The sequence below is a fragment of the Bubalus kerabau genome, chromosome X (assembly GCF_029407905.1).
Source record: "Bubalus kerabau isolate K-KA32 ecotype Philippines breed swamp buffalo chromosome X, PCC_UOA_SB_1v2, whole genome shotgun sequence".
Taxonomy (NCBI): Eukaryota; Metazoa; Chordata; class Mammalia; order Artiodactyla; family Bovidae; genus Bubalus; species Bubalus kerabau.
This window is the reverse complement of record NC_073647.1, coordinates 20,064,373-20,088,654: the sequence shown is the minus strand read 5'-3', so window position 1 is coordinate 20,088,654 and position 24,282 is coordinate 20,064,373. Positions and strand designations below refer to the sequence as shown.

Genomic DNA, 24,282 nt, shown 5'->3' with positions numbered 1-24,282 from the left:
GAGTGCAGCACTCTCACAGCATCATCTTCTAGGATTTGAAATAGCTCAACTGGAATTCCATCACCTTCACTAGTATTTTGTTTTGTTTTGTTTACCAACATAGACAGCATATTAAAAAGCAGAGACATGAGTTTGCCAACAAAGGTCCATCTAGTCAAAGCTATGGTTTTTCCAGTAGTCATGTATGGATGTGAGAGTTGGACTACAAAGAAAGCTGAGCACTGGAGAATTGACGCTTTTGAACTGTGGTGTTGGAAAAGATTCTTGAGAGTCCCTTGGATAGCAAGGAGATCCAACCAGTCCATCCTAAAGGAGATCAGTCCTGGGTGTTCATTGGAAGGACTGAGGCTGAAGTTGAAGCTTCAATACTCTGGCCACCTGATGCAAAGAACTGACTCATTTGAAAAGACCCTGATGCTGGGAAAGATTGAAGGTGGGAAGAGAAGGGGACGACAAAGGATGAGATGGTTGGATGGCATCACAGACTCAATGGGCATGAGTTTCAGTGAGCTCTGGGAGTTGGTGATAGGCAGGGAAGCCTGGCGTGCTGCAGTCCATGGGGTTGCAAAGAGTTGGACACGACTGAGTGAATGAACTGAACTGAGGCTAAGCTTCAATGTTCTGTGGGCTCGATGTTTCAAAGGCATTTTCAACTTCCAATGGGTTTATGGGGATGTAATTCCATTGTAAATGATGGAAGATCTATATTTAGTTTTTATCAGATAATCTCAGAGTTCAGGAGCCACTTCCCCTACAGGGCTTCTAACATTCCTCCTACATTAAATGGAGCCTCGCAAGGGCAATAACTAGGTAGGTCTAGTTGATCTTGTTATCCTTTATAATGTCTTGTACAGTAGCCATACAGTAAATGCACAATAGATTTTTGGAAAAATAGAAAACTAAGAAATCAGGCATTTTATTGTAAAGAATAAAACGTCATTCAAATAAAAGGGATTTGTGCGATGATGCAGGGAAATTTCACAAACTCCAACTACAGGAAGAACAACTAGGACTCATGGAACTGGGAAGTTATCAGGTAGCTTGTTTCTCCTCTCTTTGTTTCTTTGCCTGACTGCCTGTCTCTCTTCAGCCTCCTGCTTCTCTCTGCAAATCAGCTTTCTCTGCTAACTTATTATCAGCACTTGGTTGCTTGATCAGGGTTACTTCCAGAATGGCAGTCTTATCCTTAGAGTCTCTATCAGTGATAGCCTGTACTGGAAAGAAAGTTTGTAAAACATATATTACTGAGACCCATTCAACAGGCTCTGATTCAGTAGCCAGGGGAAGAGGTATGAGATTTTACATTTCTATCAAGTTCTCAAATGATTCCGATAATCTGGGGATGCAATTTGAGAATGATGGATCTATCTGACCTTTAAGTTCAGTTCCCCATGAAACAAAGTCATGGGGCCCCAGTGCCTGATTCTCATGAGAGATCGTTTCAATAGTGGGTCAAATGTTTATCCCTATAACATTCAGCTGTGGACAAAGTTTGAAGTCACATGGTATATAGAAAAGGTTGCCTTTTTTGAGGCTGTGGACCGGGAAGCTTTTCAACACAGGTGGATCTCTGGTAGAGTCATTCCCATAAGAATTTCCACACTGAACTGGATTCTTGGTCTATGCAGTTCATTTCTCCATAGCCAATAGAGCCAGTAAGAACATAATGACCATCTATTGGGCATATCCAGCCCATCAAGGTAAATAAAATCTTTATATCCAGCCCTAAATCATAATCTTCCATCTTAAATATGCTGCTTCTCCATCCAGTGGTCCAAGCAGGAAACCTGGGAATCACTTTTGACTCCTCCTCCCCATCCTCTATCTTTTTTTTTAAATTAAATTTATTTATTTTAATTAGAGGCTAATTACTTTACAATATTGTATTGGTTTTGCCATACATCAATATGAATCCACCACGGGTGTATACATGTTCCTAATCCTGATCCCCCCTCCCACCTCCCTCCCCATACCATCCCTCTGGGTCATCCCAGTGTACCAGCCCCAAGCTTCCTGTATCCTGCATTGAACCTGGACTGGCAATTCATTTCTTATATGATATTATACATGTTTCAATGCCATTCTCCCAAATCATCCCCCCCCAACAGAGTCCAAAAGACTGTTCTATACATCTGCGTCTCTTTTGCTGTCTCCCACATCACTCATTATCAGAGAAATGCAAATCAAAACCACAGTGAGGTACCATTTCACACCAGTCAGAATGGCTGTGATCCAAAAGTTTACAAGCAATAAATGCTGGAGAGGATGTGGAGAAAAGGGAACCCTCTTACACTGTTGGTGGGAATGCAAACTAGTACAGCCACTATGGAGAACAGTGTGGAGATTCCTTAAAAAACTGGAAATAGACCTGCCATACGACCCAGCAATCCCACTGCTGGGCATACACACTGAGGAAAGCAGAATTGAAAGAGACACGTGTACCCCAATGTTCATCACAGCACTGTTTATAATAGCCAGGACATGGAAGCAACCTAGATGTCCATCAGCAGACGAATGGATAAGAAAGCTGTGGTACATATACACAATGGAGTATTACTCAGCCATTAAAAAGAATACATTTGAATCAGTTCTAATGAGGTGGATGAAACTGGAGCCGATTATACAGAGTGAAGTAAGCTAGAAAGACAAACACCAATACAGTATACTAGTGCACATATATGGAATTTAGAAAGATGGTAACGATAACCCATCCTCTATCTTTAATCTATCAAGTCCCATCAGTTCTATCTCCTAGTTATATTCTCTATCCCTGCTATACCTGGTTGACACTTTGCCTCTGGTGCTGTTTTCCTCCAACCTGTTCTTCACATGACTGTCACCATGATCTATCTAAAACACTTTCCCAGCAGTCTCTCAGCTCTCGAGACAGCTGTGTTGGACCTGGGGAAGCTAAAGCCTGGGCTTGTCATCTCCAGCAACATGCAGCTGCAAGTATACCTACCTCAGAATGCCATACAAAACTCATCATGCTATGTATACCATGATATAATATGAGAAAAGATTGGGAAGATTTGATCTAACACACAAGTTTCACTATGTAACTCCTCTGCTCAAAATTCTTGAATGACTCCCCAGAGCTCTCAGGATAAATCATAAATATACCTTATAACAGCTTATAACATCTGGCATGATCCAATCCCTGTCTAGCTCTCCAGCCTCATCTCTTGTCCCTGCCTTCAGTGGACTTCCCATTCCATCAGCAGGGAAATGCTTGGAGTTTCCAACACATGCCCTGCTGTTCCATGTCTGCAAACCATTGCTCACCATTTCCTTTCTGCCTGGAATATGAACCCCTTTCCCTTTTTTGTCTAGCTAGCATCCTTTGAGATTCTAAGTGCCATAGCACTCAGGAAAACTTCCATGTCTGTGTCCCACCTCCACTAGTGTACCCCTCTTTGAAACTCTAATAATATCTTGAGCATATAATTATCACTGGGTTCACCACACTGCATTAGAATATTGTCTGCTTCTCCCACTAATTTGTGAGTTTCTTGAGGACAGGGTCTGTGTCCTACTCATTACTCTATTTCCAGCATTTAACATAGTGATTTAAAAAGTAGAATCATACAGCTCAACAACAAAAAAACAAATAATTCAAAAATGGACAAAGGAAGGACTTGAACAGGTATTTCTCCAAAGAAGGTAAAGAAATGGCCAATAAACACATGAATAGATGCTCAAAATCATCTTAGTTCAGCTCAGTCATGTCTAACTCTTTGCAACCCCATGAAGCGCAGCATGCCAGGCCTCCCTGTCCATCACCAGCTCCTGGAGTCCACCCAAACTCATGTCCATTGAGTCGGTGATGCCATCTAACCATCTCATCCTCTGTCGTCCCCTTTTCCTCCTGCCCTCAATCTTTCCCAACATCAGGGTCTTTTCAAATGAGTCAGCTCTTCGCATCAGGTGGCCAAAATATTGGAGTTTCAGCTTCAACATTAGTCCTTCCAATGAACACCCAGGGCTGATCTCCTTCAGAATGGACTAGTTGGATCTCCTTGCCAGTCCAAGGGACTCTCAAAAGTCTTCTCCAACACCACAGTTCAAAAGCATCAATTCTTCCCACTCAGCTTTCTTTATAGTCCAACTCTCACATCCATACATGACTATTGGAAAAACCATAGCTTTGACTAGACGGACCTTTGTTGACAAAGTAATGCCTCTGCTTTTTAATATGCTATCTAGGTTGGTCATAACTTTCCTTCCAAGGAGTAAGTGTCTTTTAATTTCATGGCTTCAGTCACAATCTGCAGTGATTTTGGAGCCCCCAAAAATAAAGTCAGCCACTGTTTCCACTGTTTCCCCATCTATTTCCCATGAAGTGATGGGACCAGATGCCATGATCTTAGGGAAATGCAAATCAAAACTACAATGAGATGCCACTTCACATTCACTAAGATGGCTATAATTTTAAAAATGGAAAATAACTAGTGTTGTTAAGGATGTAGAGAAATTGGAACCCTTCTGCATTGCTGGTAGCCATGTAAAATGGTATAGCCTTTTTGGAAAACAGTTTGGCAGTTTCTCAAAAATTTAAACATAGAATTACCATATGAATCAGCAATTCCACACCTGGTATATATCCCAAAGAATTTAAAACATGGATTCAGATACTTGCACACCAGTGTTCCTAGCAGCATTATTCACAATAGCTATAAGGTAAAAACAATCCAATTATTCATCAACAAATGAATGGATAAATAAGATGTGATTCACATGTGCAATGGAATACACCCCACCATTAAAAGGAACAAAATTCTGACACATGCTACAACATGGATGAACCTTGAGGACATTATGCTAAGTGAAATAAGCCAGACACAAAAGGCAAATATTGGATGATCCCTCTTGTATCAGGTCTTCAGTTCAGTTCATTTGCTCAGTTGTGTCTGACTCTTTGCGACCCCATGGACTGTAGCCCACCAAGTTTCTCCATCCATAGAATTTTCCAGGCATGAGTACTGGAGTGGGTTGCCATTGTAAAATAAGGCAGTCACAAAAGGACAAAGACTGATTCTACTTATATGAGGTACCTAGATTAGGCAATCATAAAAATAGAAAGTAGAATCTGTGTGTGTGTGTGTGTGTATATATATGCACTTCCCTGGTGGCTTAGACGGTAAAGAATCTGCCTGCAATGCAGGAGACCTGGGTTCAATCCCTGGGTTTGGAAGTTCCCCTGGAGAAGGAAATGGCTACCCACTCCAATATATATATATATATATATATATATATATATATATATATATAGTGATATACATATACGTACATATATATGTATATCATCATGTGTGTATGTATGTGTGTCTGTAAGTATGTATGTATATATGGCTTCCCAGTTGGCTCAGTGGTAAAGAATCTGCCTGCCAATGCAGGAGACATGTCTTACCCATTACTATATCTCCTTCATTGTACCACCCAGTCCTTTCCTTCTGGGGTTCTGCCATATTCCCTGGAGGGTGGGCAACAAAATAGAAATTGCTTTCTAATTGAATGCCCTTCCTTCTATTTAGTGTTTTAGGTCTCCCACGGAGTTTTCCAGACTTCTCTCCCATTTAGCCTTCTCCTGTGTTTTCCAACTCCAAGCCTTCACCTTTATTCCTTCTCCCTTTAGGACTATCCAGAATAGTTCTTTGCACAAGGCAATGCTTTAAAACAAGCTGCATCAACAAACAGGGTGGGAATTGGCTTCTCACATGTAGCTTAAAAGTGGATCAGATAAGGAGGAATAAATGTAGAAGGGAAAAATATCAATAGATTTGAGAAAAAACGAAAGCTACTATCAGTAAACTATTCTTAGCATAAGTATAATGTGGGCAGTGAGGGGCATTATGGGATGTGGGTATCTATTTGCCAGAATTCTTCTGGTTATAAGTGACAGAATTAAAAATAAACTGGTTTAAGGAAGAAGGGCATGTATTAGGTCAAACTGTTGAAAGGTCTATGCATGGTTTCATTTCAGGCACAGCTGTTTGCTGGCACTCAAGCACTGTGTTTATCACTGGAAGGTCCACATTTGCACCTCACTAGATTATCAATCCAGAAGAAGAGAGTACATTGTTTCCAATAGTTCCACTGTAATTCCAAGGGCTGGTTCACTGCCCTAATTCACCTCCTCTTTGAACCAGGGAATGGGACATCTCTGCACAAACCTATGGACTGAGAGAGAGAGAGCTGGTTCCTCAAAGGAAAACCAGAATAATTGGGAATATATATTGAACAGACAAAAATAACATATGAACTTCATAGCCCACATCATTCACAAAACATTTTCAACTAATATAATGCCACTATTCCACATACAAATGAAAATGTACTCATGGCTTCTATACAGAGAGTCAATCCAAATTCATGTATCCCAATGATCAGTGCACCCAGGTCCAAGATCTTTGAACTCCCAACTTAATAATATTTTCTGGTAGTGAACAAGTTCCTCCTTGCCACACTTCTTCCATCAAGTGATGACTATGGCCTCATATAAGAGTTCTTGATAACTAATCAATAATGAAAATACTAAGTGAAGTGAAAGTCGCTCAGTTGTGTCCAACTCTTTGCAAACCCATGGACTATACAGTCCATGGAATTCTCCAGGCTAGAATACTGGAGTGGGTAGCCTTTCCCTTCTCCAGGATATCTTCCAACCCAGGGATCGAACCCAGATCTCCCACATTGCAGGCAGATTCTTTACCAGCTGAGCCACAAAGGAAGCCCAAGAATACTGGAGTGGGTAGCCTATCCCTTCTCCAGGGGATTTTCCCAACCCAGGAATTGAACCTGGGTCTCCTGCATTGCAGGCAGATTCTTTACCAACTGAGCTATCAGGGAAGCCCCCAAAATACTAAAGATGAATATAAAAGATGTCTCTGAATACATCCTGGTACCAGCCAGAAGAATTCTTGATTAGGAGGCCAGAGCTTTTGCCTGAAGATATGAAGATAGGACAAGATATGGTCAACACATTTCATAGCTTTTCTGGGGCATGAGTATGATCTACCCAAATGCGCTCCTCAGAGCTATTATATGCAGGACTTGAGTAACTAAGCAAAAAAAAGAAGCTGTGGTCATATTATATACATATTTTAATATATTACATTTATATTCTTAATATTTCTATCATCAACAGTGGATAAGATGGTTGGATGGCATCACTGACTCAATGGACATAAGTTTGAGTAAGCTCCGGGAGTTGGTGATGGACAGGGAAGCCTGGCGTGCTGCAGTCCATGGGGTCACAGAGTCGACATGACTGAGCGACTGAACGGAACTGAATATTATTAATATATTATATGATATATATATTATATTATATATATAACTATATATACTATATTTTAGTATTCTTTCTTACCATTTCCCAATGATAACAATAACGTTAGATCTAGAATCAGAGATAGGACAAGATCAGAGAAGCCAGATATAGTGGATGTTAACCTCATAAAACTGAGCCTAAGGAAAAAAACATGCTATGTTTATTAGACAAAGAATCCAGGCAAAAAAAGTAATCACAAGTGGTTAACCCATGATTCTATCCCTTTGTGTTCTTTAAGATAGGAATTATAGAGATTTAAAAGTATATGTAGACAAAAAACAACTTCTGAATGCTGGCAGAGGTCATCAGACACCCAGAAAAGCAGCCCATTGTCTTCGAAAGGAGGTAGGAAAAAATATAAAAGATAAAAACAGGGACAAAAGAGGTAGGGACGGAGATCCATCCTGGGAAGGGAGTCTTAAAAAAGAGAGAAGTTTCCAAACACCAGGAAACACTCTCACTGGTGAGTCTGTGGCAAGCCTTGGAACCTCAGAGGGCAACATAACTGGGAGAAAAAATAAATAAATAATTAAACCCCACAGATTATGTGTCCAACGGTAACTCCGAGTGGAGAAGCAGCACAAATGCCCTCATCCGCCACTAGCAAGTGGGGGCTGGGCAGGGAGGCCTGAATGCCCCGAGGCCGAGCTGAGGGAACTAACTTGAGATAGCAAACCAGACTGTGGGACAGCTATCCCATAAAAAGCCTTAACCTAAGACACCACCAGGCCCGCTCACAGAACAAAGCACTGAGCAGAGCTAGCCAGCTGCGGACCGGCCCATCCCCCACCGGAGACAGGCTGGCGAGGGCAGCCAGAGCCGGAAGGGCGCAATCATGGCCACAGAGAGGCATCCTCTACCAAACTGCAAACAGGCTTCATTGCTAAACAAGACTTCTTGGGATTCTGGATGGTCGACATCCGCCGGGAGGATCGCAGCCAGTGATCAGCTCCCCAGAAGAGACACATGGCACACATGAGAAGGCACACCCATTGTACATCCAGAAAACCGAGCAGCAGGGACGGGGGAGGTGATAAGTCGCAGAGACTGCTCTTGCCAAGCACCTGGTCACTTGAGCTGCTCAGACCTGGGAAGGGCACAAAATGCAGGCCCAACCGAGTCTGCGCCTTTGTGGAGTACCCAAGTACCTGAACCTGAGTGGCTTAAACCTGGGAAGTGCATAAAACCCAGGGCCACCTCAGACAGTTCCCAGCAGAGCAACCTAGAGCCTGAGCACTGTAGACAGGGAAAGCACACACACCGTGAATGGGGGCACACACACCGTGAATGGGGGCAAACCCAATGTGGCCGAGACACTGCGAGCACACGCCAGGGTTATTTGTTTGCAGCGTCCCTCCCTCCCCACAGCACCACTGAACAAGTGAGCCTAAAAAAGTGTCCACCACCGCCCCCTTGTGTCAGGGCGGAAATTAGACACTGAAGAGACCAGCAAACAGAAGAAGCTAAAACAAACAGGGAACTGCCTTGGAAATGACAGATGCAATAGATTAAAACTCTGTAGTTAGCACTGACTACCTAGGAAGGCGCCTACAGATCTTGAGAAGTATAAGCTGGATCAAGGAACTATCAGAAAATGAACTGACTCCATACTGTCCACAACAACACCAGAGAAAGTCCTAGATATATTTTTACTATTATCATTTTTTAAATTTAAAAAATAATTTTTTTATTTTTAAGTCCTCTCAGTTCAGTTCAGTTGCTCAGTAGTGTCCGACTCTTTGTGACCCCATGAATTGCAGCACACCAGGCCTCCCTGTCCATCACCAACTCCCAGAGTTCACTCAAACTCATGTCCATCCAGCCATCTCATCCTCTGTCATCCCCTTCTCCTCCTGCCCCCAATCCCTCCCAGCTTCAGAGTCTTTTCCCATGAGTCAACTCTTCACATGAGGTGGCCAAAGTATTGGAGTTTCAGCTTTAGCATCAGTCCTTCCAAAGAACACCCAGCACTGATCTCCTTTAGAATGGACTGGTTGGATCTCCTTGCAGTCCAAGGGACTCTCAAGAGTCTTCTCCAACACCACAGTTCAAAAGCATCAATTCTTTGGCACTCAGCTTTCTTCACAGTCCAACTCTCACATCCATACATGACCACTGGAAAAACCATAGCCTTGACTAGACAGATCTTTGCTTGCAAAGTAATGTCTCTGCTTTTGAATATGCTATCTAGGTTGGTCATAACTTTCCTTCCAAGGAGTAAGTGTCTTTTAATTTCATGGCTGCAATCACCATCTGCAGTGATTTTGGAGCCCCCAAAAATAAAGTCTGACACTGTTTCCACTGTTTCCCCATCTATTTGCCATGAAGTGATGAGACAAGATGCCATAATCTTTGTTTTCTGAATGTTGAGCTGTAAGCCAACTTTTTCACTCTCCTCTTTCACTTTCATCAAGAGGCTCTTTAGTTCCTCTTCACTTTCTGCCATAAGAGTGGTGTCATCTGCATATTTGAGGTTATTGATATTTCTCCCTATTACTCCTTTAATTTTCATTTTTATAACCTACTATTACTTTGCAAAAAAAAGGCCCTATTTTTTAAAGCAAACTTCATATATATATATTTTATAATTTTTGTGACTTTGTTTTTTTCTTTAATATTATAGTTTTGAGAACCCAACCTCTATTCTAGATTTTTAATCTTTGCTTTTTGGTATTTGTTATCAATTTTGTATCTTTAAGAACCCAATCTTCAGTACCCATTTTTACTTGGGAGAGAGATTACTGGCTTGACTGCTCTCTCCCCCTTTGGACTCTCCTGTTTCCCCACCAGGTCGCCTCTATCTCCTCCCTCCTTCTCTTCTCTACCCAACTCTATGAATCTCTTTGTGTGTTCCGGACTGTGGAGAACACTTAGGGAACTGATTACTGGCTGGATCTGTCTCTCTCCTTTTGATTCCCCCCCTTTATCCTCCTGGCCAACTCTGTCTCCTTCCTCCCTCTTCTCTTCTCTGTATAACTCTGTGAACATCTCTGAGCGGTCCAGACTGGACAGCACATAAGGAAGTGATTACTGGATAGCTTGCTCTCGCCTCTTTTGATTCCCCCTCTTCTCCTCCTGGTCACCTCTATCTCCCTCCTCCCTCTTCTCTTCTCCATGTAACTCTGTGAACCTCTCTGGGTGTCCCTCACTGTGGAGAAACTTTTCATCTTTAACCTACATGTTTTATCATTGGTGCTGTATAGATGGAGAAATCTTGAGGCTACTGTAAGAATAAGACTGAAAACCAGAAGCAGGAGGCTTAAGTCCAAATCCTGAGAACACCAGAGAACTCCTGATCCCAGGGAACATTAATCGATAGGAGCTCATCAAACGCCTCCATACCTACACTGAAACCAAGCACCACCCAAGGGCCAACAAGTACCAGAGCAAGACATGCCATGCAAATTCTCCAGCAACACAGGAACATAGCCCTGAGCTTCAATATACAGACTGCCCAAAGTCACACCAAACCCACTGACGTCTCATAACTCATTACTGGACACTTCATTGCACTCCAGAGACAAGAAATCCAGCTCCACCCACCAGAACACCGACACAAGCTTCCCTAACCAGGAAATCTTGACAAGCCACCCGTCCAACCCCACCCACAGCGAGGAAACTCCACAATAAAGAGAACTCCACAAACTGCCAGAATACGGAAAGGCCACCCCAAACACAGCAATATAAACAAGATGAAAAGGCAGAGAAATACTTAGCAGGTAAAGGAACAGGATAAATGCCCACCAAACCAAACAAAACAGGAAGAGATAGGGAATCTGCCTGATAAAGAATTCCAGTAACGATAGTGAAAATGATCCAAAATCTTGAAAATAAAATGGAGTTACAGATAAATAGTCTGGAGACAAGGATTGAAAAGATGCAAGAAAGGTTTAACAAGGAGCTAGAAGAAATAAAAAAGAGTCAATATATAATGAATAATGCAATAAATGAGATCAAAAACACTCTGGAGGGAACCAACAGTAGAATAATGGAGGCAGAAGATAGGATAAGTGAGGTAGAAGATAGAATGGTAGAAATAAATGAAACAGAGAGGGAAAAAGAAAAACGAATTAAAAGAAATAAGGACAATCTCAGAGACCTCTGGGACAGTGTTAAACACCCCAACATTCGAATCATAGGAGTCCCAGAAGAAGACAGAAAGACCATGAGTAAATACTTGAGGAGATAATAGTTGAAAACTTCCCTAAAATGGGGAAGGAAATAATCACCCAAGTCCAAGAAACCCAGAGAGTCCCAAACAGGATAAACCCAAGGTGAAACACCCCAAGACACATTTTAATCAAATTAACAAAGATCAAACACAAAGAACAAATATTAAAAGCAGCAAGGGAAAAACAACAAATAACACACAAGGGGATTCCCATAAGGATAACAGCTGATCTTTCAATAGAAACTCTTCAGGCAGGGAGGGAATGGCAGGACATACTTAAAGTGATGAAAGAAAATAACCTACAGCCCAGATTACTGTACCCAGCAAGGATCTCATTCAAATATGAAGGAGAAATCAAAAGCTTTACAGACAAGCAAAAGCTGAGAGAATTCAGAACCACCAAACCAGCTCTCCAACAAATGCTAAAGGATCTTCTCAGGACAAGAAACACAGAAAGGGTATATAAACTCAAACCCAAAACAATAAGTAAATGGCAATGGGATCATACTTATTAATAATTACCTTAAATGTAAATGGGTTGAATGCCCCAACCAAAAGACAAAGACTGGCTGAATGGATACAAAAACAACACCCTTATATATGTTGTCTACAAGAGACCCACCTCGAAAAAATGGACACATACAGACTGAAAATGAAGGGCTGGAAAAAGATATTCTGTGCAAATAGAGACCAAAAGAAAGCAGGAGTAGCAATACTCATATCAGATAAAATAGACTTTAAAACAAAGGCTGTGAAAAGAGACAAAGAAGGACACTACATAATGATCAAAGGATCAATCCAAGAAGAAGATATAACAATTATAAATATATATGCACCCAACATAGAAGCACCGCAATATGTAAGACAAATGCTAACAAGGATGAAAGGGGAAATTAACAATAACACAGTAATAGTGGGAGACTGTAATACCCCACTCACACCTATGGATAGATCAACTAAACAGAAAATTAACAAGGAAACGCAAACTTTAAATGATACAATAGACCAGTTAGATCTAATTGATATCTATAGGACATTTCACCCCAAAACAATGAATTTCACCTTTTTCTCAAGCACACATGGAACCTTCTCCAGGATAGATCACATCCTGGGCCATAAATCTAGCCTTGGTAAATTCAAAAAAAATGAAATCATTCCAAGCATCTTTTCTGACCACAAGGCAGTAAGATTAGATGTCAATTACAGGAGAAAATCTGTTAAAAATCCCAACATATGGAGGCTGAACAACACGCTACTGAATAACAAACAAATCACAGAAGAAATCAAAATATGCATAGAAATGAATGAAAATGAAAACACAACAACCCAAAACCTGTGGAACACTGTAAAAGCAGTGCTAAGGGGAAGGTTCATAGCAATACAGGCATACCTCAAGAACAAGAAAAAAGTCAAATAGATAACCTAACTCTACACCTAAAGCAACTAGAAAAGGAAGAACTGAAGAACCCCAGGGTTAGTAGAAGGAAAGAAATCTTAAAAATTAGGGCAGAAATAAATGCAAAAGAAACAAAAGAGACCATAGCAAAAATCAACAAAGCCAAAAGCTGGTTCTTTGAGAAGATAAATAAAATTGACAAACCATTAGCCAGACTCATCAAGAAATAAAGGGAGCAAAATCAAATCAACAAAATTAGAAATGAAAATGGAGAGATCACAACAGACAACACAGAAATACAAAGGATCATAAGAGACTACTATCAGCAACTATATGCCAATAAAATGGACAACTTGGAAGAAATGGACAAACTCTTAGAAAAATACAGCTTTCTAAAACTGAACCAGGAAGAAATAGAAAATCTTAACAGACCCATTATGAGCACAGAGATTGAAACTGTAATCAGAAATCTTCAGCAAACAAAAGCCCAGGACCAGACAGCTTCACAGCTGAATTCTACCAAAAATTTAGAGAAGAGCTAACACCTATCCTACTCAAACTCTTCCAGAAAATTGCAGAGGAAGGCAAACTTCCAAACTCATTCTATGAGGCCACCATCACCCTAATACCAAAACCTGACAAAGATGCCACAAAAAAAGAAAACTACAGGCCAATATCACTAATGAACATAGATGCAAAAATCCTTAACAAAATTCTAGCAAACAGAATCCAACAACATATTAAAAAGATCATACATCATGACCAAGTGGGCTTGACCCCAGGGATGCAAGGATTCTTCAATATCCACAAATCAATGTAATACACCACATTAACAAATTGAAAAATAAAAACCATATGATTATCTCAATAGATGCAGAGAAAATCTTTAACAAAATTCAAAATCCATTTATGATAAAAACCCTCCAGAAAGCAGGAATAGAAGGAACATACCTCAACATAATAAAAGCTATATATGACAAACCCACAGCAAACATTATCCTCAATGGTGAAAAATTGAAAGCATTTCCCCTAAAGTCAGGAACAAGACAAGGGTGCCCACTTTCACCATTACTATTCAACATAGTTTTGGAAGTTTTGGCCACAGCAATCAGAAAACAAAAAGAAATAAAATAATCCAGATTGGAAAAGAAGAAGTAAAACTCTCACTGTTTGCAGATGATATGATCCTCTACATAGAAAACCCTAAAGACTCCACCAGAAAATTACTAGAGCTAATCAATGAATACAGTAAAGTTGCAGGATATAAAATCAACACACAGAAATCCCTTGCATTCCTATACACTAATAATGAGAAAATAGAAAGAGAAATTAAGGAAATAAACCCATTCACCATTGTAACGAAAAGAATAAGATACTTAGGAATATATCTACCTAAAGAAACAAAAGACCTATATATAGAAAACTAAAAAACACTGGTGAAAGAAATCAAAGGGGACACTAATAGATGGAGAAATATACCATGTTCATGGATCGGAAGAATCAATATAGTGAAAATGAATATACTACCCAAAGCAATCTATAGATTCAATGCAATCCCTATCAAGCTACCAACAGTATTTTTCACAGAGCTAGAACAAATAATTTCACAATTTGTATGGAAACACAAAAAACCTCGAATAGCCAAAGCAATCTTGAGAAAGAAGAATGGAACTGGAGGAATCAACCTGCCTGACTTTATGCTTTACTACAAAGCCACAGTCATCAACACAATATGGTACTGGCACAAAGACAGAAATATAGATCAATGGAACAAAATAGAAAGCCCAGAGATAAAGCCACTCACCTATAGACACCTTATCTTTGCCAAAGGAGGCAAGAACATACAATGGAGAAAAGATAATCTCTTTAACAAGTGGTGCTGGGAAAAATGGTCAACCACATGTAAAAGAATGAAACTAGAACACTTTCTAACACCATACACAAAAATAAACTCAAAATGGATTAAAAATCTAAATGTAAGACCAGAAACTACAAAACTCCTAGAGGAGAACATAGGCAAAACATTCTCTGACATAAATCACAGCAGGATCCTCTATGACCCACCTCCCAAAATATTGGAAATAAAAGCAAAAATAAACAAATGGGACCTAATTAAAATTAAAAGCTTCTGCACAACAAAGGAAACTATAAGCAATGTGAAAAGACAGCCTTCATAATGGGAGAAAATAATAGCAAACAAAGCAACTGACAAATAATCTCAAAAATATACAAGAAACTCCTGAAGCTCGATTCCAGAAAAATAAATGACCCAATCAAAAAATGGGCCAAAGAACTAAATAGACATTTCTCCAAAGAAGACATACAGATGGCTAACAAACACATGAAAAGATGCTCAACATCACTCCTTATCAGAGAAATGCAAATCAAAACCACAGTGAGGTACCATTTCACACCAGTCAGAATGGCTGCTATCCAAAAGTCTACAAGCAATAAATGCTGGAGAGGGTGTGGAGAAAAGGGAACCCTCTTACACTGTTGGTGGGAATGCAAACTAGTACAGCCACTATAGAGAACAGTGTGGAGATTCTTTAAAAAACTGGAAATAGAACTGTCATATGACCCAGCAATCCCACTGCTGAGCATACACACTGAGGAAACCAGAATTGAAAGAGACATGTGTACCCCAATGTTCATCACCACACTGTTTATAATAGCCAGGACATGGAAGCAACCTAGATGTCCATCAGCAGACGAATGGATAAAAAGGCTGTGATACATATACACAATGGAATATTACTCAGCCATTAAAAAGAATACATTTGAATCAGTTCTAATGAGGTGGATGAAACTGGAGCCCATTATACAGAGTGAAGTAAGCCAGAAATAAAAATACCAATACAGTATAATAACGCACATATATGGAATTTAGAAAGATGGTAATGATAACCCTGTATGTGAGACAGCAAAAGAGACACAGGTGTATAGAACAGTCTTTTGGACTCTGGGAGAGGGTGAGGGTGGGATGATTTGGGAGAATGGCATTGAAACATGTATATTATCATACGTGAAATGAATTGCCAGTCCAGGTTTGATGCATGATACAGGATGCTCGGGGCTGGTGTACTAGGATGACCCAGAGGGATGGGATGGGGAGGGAGGTGGGAGGGGGGTTCAGGATGGGGAACACATGTACACCTGTGGCGGATTCATGTCAATGTATGGTAAAAACAATACAATATTGTAAAGTAATTAGCCTCCAATTAAAATAAATAAATTTATATTTTTTAAAAAAGTATATGTAGTGATTTTTTTCAACTTCCTGCTTAGCATCTTTATTAAGATCAGATCATAAAGCTCATCAGATGAGTAGAAGATTTTTCAAGACATGCATCAGTGAAACTCCTCTTACATGTGATTATATCTAAATCATCTATATCCTTTTATGTGTATAAACTTTAATGGCTGTCAAGGTGAATCAGTTTGCAAACATCTGGGCTGGATAATTAGCCCTGCCTCTTTCTATTCTTCATATTTACCACACTAACTCTTCTTTTGATGCTTTCATCCCTGTTAGATTCTCCCCAACTCTTCACCTCCTTCTCTTTAAAAATGTGAATCATATATTCCCTTCAGGACTCATTTTATAGCCTGATGATAGCCATGGCATGATAGATTTGGAGCTTAGAGCTCTCCAAAGCTCCCTTACTTGTTTCATAAACGAGAAAGCTAAATCCTAGAGAAGAGATGTGATCTACCTGCTGGTTTGGAGACCTAGGTCACCTAATCTCCAACTTGGTATACTTCCTATCACTGCACACCAATTCAAGTGGTCATATCCCTTTGACCATGTACATTTAGAAACATTTCAAAAATAGATATGGAGTCAGAGACCAAAATATCAGCTTTCCTACTGCTAAGGTTTGATTGGAAAATGTGGCCTGGATCTGTGGCCACAAATGGGATCCTAATACCTGTCGCTTTGCCCCTCCCCAAGTCAAACTGGACTGACTAGCTACCGAGACAAAGCAGCCTAGACTCAGTGCATTTACCACATGGCCACATAGTGGGGGAAGGCAGGTCTGAGCTACACATAATCTCTTTTCCCAGTTTCACCAAACACATAACTCATTCCTCTTGGACAGAAACAGTGAGTGAGAGGTAGGAAAAGAGAGCATAATCTCTAATATTTATGAAGGGGTCAGAATTCCTCTTCGATAGACCAGGGTGGGAAGGAAGACATGAAGAAGAAAATTGCTCCACAAATCTTCTATTCCCAAAGAGTTTGTTACTCAAATCTAGGACTGTGCTTTGCCAAGATACTATAAATAAACAACTGCTATTTATAACTGCCCAACATCTTATTTTGCTTCTTTAAGTAACAAAATCCTGATTTTCCTTTGGGAAATCTCAACTCCTATTAACTCAATCAGTAGAGTTGTAGCAGAGCTCACACCCCTTTTCTGCCCCCACATAACAAAAATAAAATTTACCATTTTAACCACTGTTAAGTGTACAACTCAGTAGTCTTAATTATATTCACACTGTTGTGCAAATAATGTCTAGAACTTTTTCATCTTACAAAACTGAAACTCTATACTCATTAAAAAGCAGTTCTCTAGTTAGGGAGCTTGGGATTGACATGGACATACTACTATCTTTAAAGTGGATAACCAACAAGGACCTACAGTATAACACAGGGAAAGGAACTCTGCTGAATACTATGGAACAATCTAAATGGGAAAAGAATTTGAAAAAGAATGGAAGCATGCATGTATATATATAACTGAATCACTTTGCTGTATATCTGAAAGTATTACAACATTGTTAACCAACTATATTCCAATACAATATAAAAAGTTTAAAAAAATAAATAAAACAATTTGCTTTAAAAAACAATTCTCTCCCAGTATAAGTTATTAGATGATATTGCTTATACTTCCCTGTGCTATGTAGTAAATCTTTGTTGTCTATTTTATATATGGTAGTGTGTATCTGTTTATCTCAAATTCCAAATTCATTCCTCCCCACTTTCCCCACTGGTACAACTGAAACTAACGCAATATTGTAAATTAATTACACTTCAATTAATAAAACAATTCATCAAAACTACAATGAGGTACCACCTCACCCTGGTTAGAATGACCATCATTAAAAACTCTACAAATAGCAAATGATGGAAAGGATGTGGAGAAAAGGGAACCCTCCTACACTGTTGGTGGGAATGTATAGTTACTATGGAAAACAGTATGAAGGTTCCTCAGAAATCTAAAAATAGAATTACCATATGATCCAGCAACCCCACTCCTGGGTATATATTCAGACAACACTCCAATTCAAAAAGATACATGCACTCCTATGTCCACAGCACTACTATTCACAATAGCCAAGACATGGAAACAACCTAAATGTCCATCAACAGATGAATGGAAAAAGAAGTGGTACATATCTACAATGGAATACTACTCAGCCATAAAAAGAATAAAATAATGCCATTTGCAGCATCATGGATGAACCTAAAGATTATCATACTAAGTACAGTAATTCAGAAAAAGAAATAAAAATACCATATGATATCACTTACATGTGGAATCTATAATATGACACAAACGAACTTATCTATGAAACAGAAACAGACTCACAGACAGAAAATAGACTTGTAGTTGCTGAGAGGGAGAGGGTTGGGGGAGTGATGGAATGGAAAGTGAAGGTTAACAGATATGTTATTATATATAGCATAGACAAACAACAAGGTCCTACTGTATAGCACAGAGAACTATAATATATTCAGTATTCTAAGATAAACCATACTGAAAAAGAATATTTTAAAATAATATATATATAACTAAATCACTTTGCTGTACAGCAGAAATTAACACAACATTGTAAATCAACCATATTTCAATACAAAAATTGAAAAAGAATATTTTAAAATAATATATATATATATAACTAAATCACTTTGCTGTGCAGCAGAAATTAACACAACATTGTAAATCAACCATATTTCAATACAAAAATTTAAAAATTCTCCACTTGGACCTCCCTTCAGCCCCTGACAACCACCATGCAAATTTCTCTATGACTTTGACTACTCTTTATACTTTATATGAGTCAAATCATAAAATATTTGTCTTATTGTGACTGGCTCATTTCACTTAGCATAGTGTCCTCAAGGTTCATCTTGTTGTAGCATTTGTCAGGGAAAAAACCTCCACACTTATGTATATTATAGTCAAGCTGCTCAAACCAAAGTTCAAGTGAAAATCTTTGAAGTGCCTAGAGGGAAAAGAAACACGTTTCCCTAGGAGAACAATACAAGGAAATAGTTGCCTTATCAACAGCAACTATGGAAAGCAGAGGACAATGAAACAACGTCTTTAAACTGCCAGAAAGAATAAAGGAAAGACAAAAATATGACCAACTTAGAATTCTATACCTAATAAAAATATATTTCAAAGGTCATTGAAAAAGAGACATTCTCAGACCAAGAAAGGCTGAAAGATTTTTTAACAGCCACCTTAAAGTAGAAAAAATACTAAAGGAAGTTCTTGTAAACTGAAAGGAAATTTTTCCAGATACAAGCATGGAAGTCTAAGAAAGAATGAACAGGAATGGAAAGTATAAATATTTTGGCAATTATAAAAGACTATTTAAAACAACAATGATAATGTTTTGTAGGGTTAAACGCAAAATAAACTATGTTAATTTAAAAGATTGGAGGGGTAGATAGAGCCAAACTGCTATAAGGTTCTTGTATTGTTCTGAATGTGGTAGAAATACTAATTTAAGACAGATTGTAACAAGTTACAGATGGATTTTTAAAACTTTTTAGGGTGACTTCTAAAAGAATGATACAGAAAGGCATAAGAAAAAGGCTAATAAAGGAGATAAAATATAGAATAATAAAAAAACACTTCTTTACAATAAAGAAGGTAGAAAAAGGAAGAATAAAGAAATTAAAATAGATGAGACATAAAGAAAGCAAATAGCAAGGTGGTAGACTTAAGATCAACTGAATCTACCTGCCAGTACAGGAGACATAAGAGATGCAGATTCAATCCCTGGATCAGGAAGCTTCCCAGAAGGAAGGCATGGTAACCCACTCTAGCATTCTTGCCTGGAGAATTCCATGGACAGAGGAGCCTTGCAGGCTACAGTCATATGGTTGCGAAGAGTCAGACATGACTGAAGCAACTTAGCATGCATGCACGCTTATCAGGAATTACACTAAATTTGGACAAAACACTCCAATGCAAATAACTAAATTATCAGACTTGGATTTTAGAAAATAGAGCCCTCAACTATATCTATTTACAAAAAGTACTTTTTTCTTTTAGGCCACACCATGCGGTACGTGGGATCTTACTTCCCCAATCAGGGATCAAACTTATGCCCCCTGCAGTGGAAGCACAGAGTCTTGGACCACCAGGGAAGTCCCAAGAAACACACTTTAAATGTAAAGATAGAAATAGACTGAAAGTAAAATTAAGGAAAAAGATGCACTATGCAAACACTAATCAAAGAAGTGTGACTATATTAGCATCAGGCCAACTATAGTTTAAGGAGTGAAGTATTATGCAAGATAAGAAAATTTTATAATTATAAAACCTCAACTCAAGAGTGCATATATGTATAAGTAAATATGAATATACCTAATAATATAGTACATATGTATTTAGACAGCTGCTGGAGAATGTACAGTTTGAATCAACTGGCTAGTAACCAAAGCAAGAGATAGTACTAAATCATGGTCCTTAAATCCAGACCAACTTCCACTTGAGGATTTCTTTGAAACAGTCTCCATCTCTGATAAATGAGCTGGAGTAGAGACAGGGATAATTTATTCCTTGTTCCTAGGCTGTATTCCAAAGGATGATAATTACTAACTTGTTTCAGGAAGGGAATGTATGTAAGTATTTTGGGGATAGAGCTAATGAATCAAGTGACCCTCAATTTTAAGGCTCACCTGGTCCCAGTCTGATTTACCAATATTTCCAGACTTCCTACTTTTTTCTTTCTCTAACATGGGAAATACTTAAACATATACAATGACTCTCAGCCATCTAACATTTTTGGCAGTAGGAAGATATGGCCTCATTAAAGAAAATTTTGTGCTCTTTCCTTTCCACTTACATATGGGCCAGCATGGACTAAAACTTCTATCTATGCAGACACTTAAAAAAGCTACAAAAAGTAGCAACCACCTCAGCAACTTCATCTTTTCCAAACTTCAGACAAATAGGTACATGAACTTATCTACAAGAATCAATAAAACCAGTTTAACCTAATGGCATGCAAATTCATATTAAAGATTATCATCTTTCCAGTCAGCAATGTAGGGATCTGTTGTCCAACTTTCCATGTCAATGCAGCAAATTTTGTATTATAGGTCCATCACTTTCTAGATATTGGTTTTGTTTCCAATATTGCTTTAGTCAGGAATCTTTCAGATACAGGCAACAGAAACCAACGTTAAAACAGCTTAAGCAACAAAAAGGTGTATGGGCTCACATGTCCAAGCGGAGATCTGGCAGAGCTAGATCTAGTTGCTCAACAATGAAGTCTGGGATCCCTTTCATTTCCTAGCTCTGTGCCTCTCTACATGTTGATTATTTCTTTGCTGGGCTCTCTCCACTTGGCATGAAAGATGTTTTGTGGCAGTTATTTTTATAACTCAAAATTTAAAAGGTAGAGAAAGTTTTTCTCCCCCAAAATACTCATAGAAAATCTCAAGTCAGGCTCCACTTGGCTCATGAGCTGTTCTCTGTACAAATTGATATGTCTATGGGAATTCAGTGTGAAGATCGGCCTACTCTGAGTACCGTACCCATCTCTGTGTCCATGAGAGAAATGTATCATTTGTGAAAACAACTTACATAAGGTAATTAGGGAGGGACAGTTCCTAAAACAAAGTACTGTTGGGCTGAATCTAAGAGGTATTATGTTCACTGTAGACCTTGACCCTTACATGTGTTATTTTTCTACTTACAAAAATAATAACTGTTCATTGTTTTAAAGATACAAATATATAGAAATTCAGTGTATCATTTTGGTGCAAAACATGTCTCTGAAATCAGATAGATCTCGGCTTTCAATATTACTCAAACACATTTTAATTTTGTGATTCTGGATAAGATACTGATCTTTTCCGAATTTCAGTGTCCTCCCCTGCAAAGTAGGGAACATGATAATACTGACTTCATGGGTTATTTATGAAAATTAAATGTGGTAATGTACAAAAGTGCTAAGAACATTGCCTCTGTTCTTATGATGAAGTGAAATGAAGTGAAAGTCACTCAGTCATGTCCGACTCTTTGTGACCCCATGGACTATACAGTTCATGGAATTCTCCAGGCCAGAATACTGGAGTGGGTACCCTTTCCCTTCTCCAGGGGATCTTCCTAACCTAGGGATCAAACCCAAGTCTCCCACATTGCAGGCGGATTCTTTACCAGTTGAGCCACAAGGGAAGCCCAAGAATACTGGAGTGGGTAGCCTATCCCTTCTCCAGCGGATCTTCCCAGCCCAGGAATTGAACTGGGGTCTCCTGCATTGCAGGTGGATTCTTTACCAACTGACCTATGAGTGAAGGCATATAGTAAATATGGGGTTTTCTAGGTGGTGTTAGTGGTAAAGAACCCACCTGCCAATGCAGGACACATAAGAGATGGGGGTTCAATCCCTGGATCAGGAATATCTCTTAGAGAGGAGAATGGCAATCTACTCAAGTACTCTTGCTTGGAGAGTCCCATGGACAGAGGAGCCTGGTGGGCCACAGCTCATAGGGTCACAAAGAGTTGGACACGACTGAAGTGACTGAGCACAACACACCACAGCATGGTAAATATGGGCCTACAATAAGCCCTTAATCAATATTAGTTAAAATCATTCATAATATAGAGTATTCAAGTCATCACTATTCCCATCTTTTGATTCCAACTTCAGCCCACTAAACTGTTTCTCCACATTTTATCCTATATTTAAATTGACACATGTCTTTTGTTCATGGAGTAATCATAGGATAATATCATATAAGCTATGATTTTTTTTTAAATTAGCAACTCTACCCTCCTTTAATATAACAAAGAAAATGTCCCTGTTCCTATATGAGGCAATCCCTATTTCTTTTTTCTTTAAATTGGAGGTTAGTTGCTTTTACAATGTTGTGTTGGTTTCTGCTGTACAACAAAATGAATCAGTCATAACTATATATATATTCCCACCCTCTTGATCTATTTCTGTCCTTAAATTCTCCCCTTTCCTGCTTTCTAGAGAAACCTACACTATCAGCAATCATCAAATCCTATCTCTTGTAAAGTCAACTTCCTTCTTTCACTATGACCTTCCTCATTAATAGTTATGACTCGTAAAGTCCATTCCTAATTTAAAAATCCTGCCCTAGATCATACAGCCCTTTCCCGATGCCTCCTTATCTCTCTCTTCCCATTCACAAATACAATTCTCTAACATTTTTTCTATATTTATTAATTTCCTCATTCATCAACCCACTCTGATTTGTTCTCTACCAGTCCAACAAAGCAGCCCTTAGGAAAATGTGTCCATTTGAGTTGGTGGCGTGAAGGTCACTGGTGACTTCCATAAGGGCTGTTTTGTCTTTATATGAATTTAAATTTTTTCTATTTTTCCTGAGTTAAAAAAAATATTTATATTTATTCATTTATTTGGCTGCACCAGGTCTTAGTCACGCCATGTGGGATCTAGTTTCCTGACCAGGAAACGAACCCAGGCCCCCTGCTTTGGGAAGGCAGAGTCTTAACCACTAGACCACCAGGGAAGCCCCTATTTTTCCTAAGTTGAGTCAACTTTTATTTCATATCTTACTGGTTTTTTGTGTGTGTGTGTGTCTATCTATGTTCTTTTTTTTATAGCTGATTCAAGGTATTTAAAATATATATCTAAAAGCTTTTGGGGGGGTATATAAAATTCAGAATGGAATACTGTTTTCAATTTTACTTAACTACATGGCTTTTTTTTTTTTTTTTTTTTTGGAGATAACTTTCACCACCCAAAATTCTTTGATTCGTATGTTCTGATTATTTTTACAGTAGCTTTGTATGAATATGATCTACTTTTTTCTATTATTTTCATGGACAGAATTCTTAGAGAATGCTGTTGTCCATTCTGCCCTCTTCCTTGAGGTTTCTTTTATGGACAGTGCTGTTGGTGCAAGGGAGAGAGAGAGGGATTGATCTGTCTTATTTTCCTTTCTTTTTGGCAACATCTTTAATTTTACCCTGATCTCCCCTCTCTCCTTACACAGCCTCATTTTTCTAGTTTACTGACACCCCTCTGTGACTTCCTTGGTGGCTCAGATGGTAAAGCGTCTGCCTACAATGTGGGAGACCCAGGTTCGATCCCTGGGTTGGGAAGATCCCTTGGAGAAGGAAATAGCAACCCACTCCA

At 39.0% G+C, this 24,282-nt stretch overlaps 1 protein-coding gene across 6 annotated transcripts in view; it reads right to left on the bottom strand.

Annotated features, from left to right (window-relative positions):
• LOC129639639 (chromatin accessibility complex protein 1-like) overlaps positions 1 to 24,282 on the bottom strand; it is a 131,935-nt gene that overhangs the window by 22,098 nt on the left and 85,555 nt on the right. For 3 of the 6 annotated variants that reach the window (XR_008708525.1, XR_008708522.1, XR_008708520.1), the window contains one exon: positions 917 to 1,214. The exons of 2 other annotated variants lie outside the window; for them this stretch is intronic. The gene's annotated coding sequence lies outside the window, so the exon portion shown is untranslated. Of the gene's footprint in view, positions 1 to 916; positions 1,215 to 24,282 lie in introns of those variants that run through there. One more of the 6 variants, XR_008708524.1, reaches the window with a different exon arrangement.